Raw genomic sequence first — 4,699 nt, 5'->3', positions numbered from 1 at the left:
GAGGTGGGGCCAGCGGTTCTTGTAAGTGCTGGCTTGAGCGGAGTGGTCGCGTACTGCGCGTTTGAATTCTTCGAGCGGTTGGCGTGTGTTTATGCAGGTCGGTATTGCTGCTGATGGCTGCTGCAAGAGGACACGACGTCGACGATTGTGGACGTTGTTTGGGACTGCGGATACATCCTGGATGTCATGGTCATTTGGAAGGATACTACTATGTTAGGTGAGTATGTTTTCGAATTTCAGAATAATTCGTCGTCGTCTGTTTACACGAACGAGCGACCTCTCTCTCTCTCTCTCTATTTTTTTGTCGCCGGAGCCCTGCTTTTAGCTGTTTTCGACGCATGCATAATTAGTGACGGTAGCTCGAGTTTTCGCGACGACCAGCAGCAGTAGGTAGATTAAAGCAAGTGGCCCTCTCGGTTATACTTGTATACTAGCCGCTAGAGCACACTCGTGTGCATATGGGCAAGATCTCGTGCTACCGCTCTGTTTTCTCGCGCTCTCGTATCCTTTTAAAAAACAGCAATTTTTTTTCCTCTATCCGGCTCGTTTCGACAGAGTTTTTCGAATTTCGTGCATAGAAATAGAACTCGTTAATGTTCTATTATCAACGGAATATCCGAATTTCCGTATCCTGAAAAAAAAAAACAAGGACACTTGTATTAGCCCTGTGGGCATTCCCTGCAGAGTTTCACCTGCACAGGCAGACATCGACTGCAGCAGTCGAATCGAGACTTTCGTCCTTGGTTTAGATATTTCAATTTTCGCCGATCGCTGCAAGCTATCCTGATTAGGAGAACGAAGGGGGATGCGCGCGTGATACTAACCCGAGATGCTTTGAACAAGCGCAATTTTCTCCGCTTTGGTACATAATTAACCCGAACTAAGAACAAACCGACTCTTACTCTCTGTTCCTCTCGAAACAATGCACGCGAATTTCGCGCGCCACTAGGAATTCCCTTTTCGCTACGAGTAAAAGAAGGCTACAACTCGTCGCGGGGGGAGATAATGGAGTGCGAGAGAGGTGGACTATAATTGCAATATTTAGGAAACAGACAGCGGGGATATGGCAAACAGTCGCGACAAAGGGCCTGAGTAAAGTCGGCCGAGGCTTATTTGAAGAATTCAGAGGGCTGAGGGTACGTAACGTCTATATATGTATATGCGGACAATGCTATCTCGGTGAGATGTGTATCGTCCGCGTTTGGGAGACTAATTCGCTCGCAGTTATGAATTATTCGCGCTCTTGGTATATTCCGACGGTTTGCCCTTGTTCTGGTTTGAATATTTTCGAACTGCGTTGTTTGCGATTCAAAAAATACACCTCTTCCCGATGAAATAACAGGGAAGCTCGCTTGGATGCGTATCTTTAATATCGACGGCTCTGAATATCCACGCAGATTGAGAGATTAGCCGCGATTGATAAATTTTTCAAAATAAGCCTCTTCGACCTTCTATATACCTACACAAGCGAACGAAATCACCGGTGATTCAGCCTCGCGGTTACACCCATTTCCGACTGCATCAAAGATTCGCTATAATTAATGGCTCGCCCATACACTGCAACAACACAATTTCAATAACGCACACACGCGTGCTTCGTCATCAGCCTTAGCTTGTTCTCAAAGTCCATCCGAATCACCCCCCCTAAAAATTCAATCTCGCAACCGCTGTTATTTTTCAAAGCCAATAAAATTTTTCGGCAGATCGACCAGCCGTGAAAAGCACCTGGGGCGATGAAAAGCGCGCCGCGCGCAGATAAGAAAACAATCGATGTTTACCTGCTCGAAATGGCTGCTGCGCTGTATACTGTATAAGCTTCGGAAATAAATGTGTATACACAGGTATATATATATATATATATATATCGAGAAAATCGGCCGTATTATTTCAGTTCTTTTTCAAGAGGGGGAGAGTGTATACAGGAGGACTTGATAAAAACTCGGCTCGATCCGCGCGGGAGGCTTATTTATGCGCGCGCAAAAACTGAAACAAAAGGCGACGTTGCTGCTGTTCTGGACTTGCTATAAACTCCTGTATATCTGAATCTGCGTCCTAAACTTTCTTTATTGCTCCGTAAATATCAGGGATACTAGCTTGGCTTACGTACGCGCGCTGTACCGTTGAGCTGCCGCGAGTGTAAGCGTTCGTCCTTTCTTGCTTCGAAGGAATTCGATTAGCCTCGCGCAAACGGCGCAATTAGCGAAAGCGCTCTCCCAAGATTCAAAGATAAAAACTCGCCTCGTATGATTTTCGTATACAGCGATCGATTTACGACCGAAACTCGCTATCCGATCTCCTCATGAAAATGCATGAAAACGAAGCTCACCCTCCTTAACGTCTCGTGGCTGTATACGCGGTCTCTCGGCACTCGCTTATATGTGCGTTCTTTTGTAGGTCTGTGTTTTTGTACCTTCGTCTGCGACTGGGACGTCTTGTATCTCCGGCTCTTTTGATGCCGTGCGGATATTTCAGAAGCCCCTCGGCCCTCGGCAATCGTCCTTACGCCGCGCGGACGTGCGTCGGAGATTGAAAAGAGCTCGAAAGAGTGTGTGTGTGTGTGTGTGTGTGTGTATACGGTTTGCGTAGGTGGCGAGAGCGAGCTGTATTTGCGCTGGCCTGTTAATTGAGCTTTTTCGAGTGCGTATAGCTTATTTAAATCCCGATTATAACGCGTCGTAGCATTTCCGGAACAGGGAAACATCATCTCTCCATTTTGGAATCTAAAGGGCAGCTCTCGACGGCCTCTCATAAAGTCAAATTTCTCGCTTATATTCCGCGGAAGCCGAAAAGAAAGGGAGAAAAAAAAAAATCCTTTCAAAAACAAGCTCTCCGTTCAAATAACTCACTCTCCTTTCTCTCTGGACTTTCTAGCAGCAGCTGCAGCAGTGGGCTCTGGAGCTTTTCAAGCCCGCGTCTCTAGTAATACGACTCTTGCACGCACGCGGGGGGCCAGCTTTCGTTTTTAATTTCATGAACCCCGTCGTAATCGCTCATCGTTTTTCGCCGCGAGGATTCGCGTCTTTGAATGAGCTAGCGCGATTGAAAGAGGGAGAGAGAGAGAGAGAAATGTTTTTCTTTCCGCGTTATTTGTCTCGTTGCAGAATAATTTTCATCTGCGGCGATTATTGCGCGCTGTTAAACGCCCGCGCGCTCTATGAAGAATAGCGCCGAATTTCAAGATTTGTGTATGAAAGAGGAAGCTGATGATTTACGCTGTGACGAATTAGTGCTACTCGTAAAAGTTATTATAACCTGGAGGATGGTATTTCCGGGTACGATGCTGTTATTAACGACGGTGATGGACTTATATTTTTTTTTATTAGCAACCGTAGTTGCGAGTCTAAGCTAAAATGACCGCTTCTCTCATCCCGCCACCAAACTATGCACAGCCAGCTTTCCCGACCCCAATTCAACCTTACTATAAACCAAATCCCAGCAAGTCCTCGCAGCAGCGTCAGTTAACCTTCGACAAGACCATCATCGCTAACAAACCAGCCGTATATATATATATCCCGCACATCGTCGTCATTCCGTCGGCGAATAGAGGCAGCAGCGAGTAGTAGTAGTAGTAGTAGTAGTATAGTCAGCGCATGTGCACCACCAGTCGCGCGAACTTGGTCTCTCGCGCGCGTCAGCCGCTCACAGTTCAAACGGCGCGCGAGCCGCGAACACGCGCAGTGTGTCTTCCCACAGCCGATGTGACAGTGTCATCTATTGCTTTCTTTCCTTCTTTCGAGCCCTGTTTCTCATCTCTTCTCTCATTTCTCGGCTTGGAGAGGCTGGAGAGTATCGAGGAGGCTGCAACGCGCGCGGGAGTTTCGAAATCGCGTTTCGCAATAGTACGCGTAGATGAGAAGGTTTTGACTCGGAAAGGCACAGCTGCTCGGCTGTGAGGTGAGTTAGCCGAAAATTAAAAATGTTTTATATAGAATTCAGTCGCACGACTCTCTTCCGCTCCAATACCGCGAGTGTATCCAATAGCTGCGCGAGTAGATAACGGACTCTACTCTACAAATACATCACACGCGTCACTCGTCGAAAACAGAAATTATTTTCATCCTACCTTCGCTCAACTTTAACCCGCACACACGTATAGATACTCTTGTGGGCAACTTCCTCTTCCGGCCGCGAGTTTGACATCGCGACGCGGCGCGTTCCCAAAAGATAAGCTTTGCTCGCTTACAGGCAGAGAAGAAGCAGCGGTGGGCTATACCGGACAGTTTCGCGCAAAACTGAGGAGTTTGCCGCTGACAGTCTGAAGAGAGAGAGAGAGATAGAGAGAGAGAGTATACACTCGTGTGTCCTAACTTTGCAGCAGCTCGACGAGAAGAAGTCCTTTGGAAGTTCTCGAGGTGAGGATGCTTGATTGCCGCGGACGGCGAGACCCTTAAGCTAAATTGTCATCTCTCTGGTCTAACTTTTCGGTCTCGAGTATAATTTCTATCAAATTCGAATAATACACAACTCGTACGCGCTCTCGGGAAGAAAAATCTGGGCCAAAGATGACACCTCGTCTCACGCCCGCAAGTCTCGGTCACTCGCTCTCTCTCTCTCTCTCTCTCCGAAAATAAACTTACATCCCACTCGGTTCTTGCGCGCGGGGCGAAAGGAAAAAAAAATCACTCTGGACCTGTCGATATTTCAAGCCCGTAACACGTACACACACCGCTCGCGCGAGAGAGATCGAAAGAAGCGGCGA

The 4,699-nt window shown here is 47.5% G+C and overlaps 1 protein-coding gene across 8 annotated transcripts in view; it reads left to right on the top strand.

Annotated features, from left to right (window-relative positions):
• The first annotated feature begins 87 nt into the window (after positions 1–87).
• LOC100118400 (metabotropic glutamate receptor 1) overlaps positions 88–4,699 on the top strand; it is a 27,973-nt gene continuing 23,361 nt past the window's right edge. For 2 of the 8 annotated variants that reach the window (XM_031927447.2, XM_031927448.2), the window contains exons 1-2: positions 3,628–3,894; positions 4,186–4,352. The gene's annotated coding sequence lies outside the window, so the exon portion shown is untranslated. Of the gene's footprint in view, positions 218–3,627; positions 3,895–4,185; positions 4,353–4,699 lie in introns of those variants that run through there. The other 6 variants (XM_031927449.2, XM_031927452.2, XM_031927446.2 and 3 more) reach the window with 4 other exon arrangements.

This window comes from Nasonia vitripennis, chromosome 3, assembly GCF_009193385.2.
Source record: "Nasonia vitripennis strain AsymCx chromosome 3, Nvit_psr_1.1, whole genome shotgun sequence".
In the NCBI taxonomy this organism is placed as follows: domain Eukaryota; kingdom Metazoa; phylum Arthropoda; class Insecta; order Hymenoptera; family Pteromalidae; genus Nasonia; species Nasonia vitripennis.
Note: the sequence above shows the minus strand (reverse complement) of the source record. Positions and strands in the feature narration are given on the sequence as shown.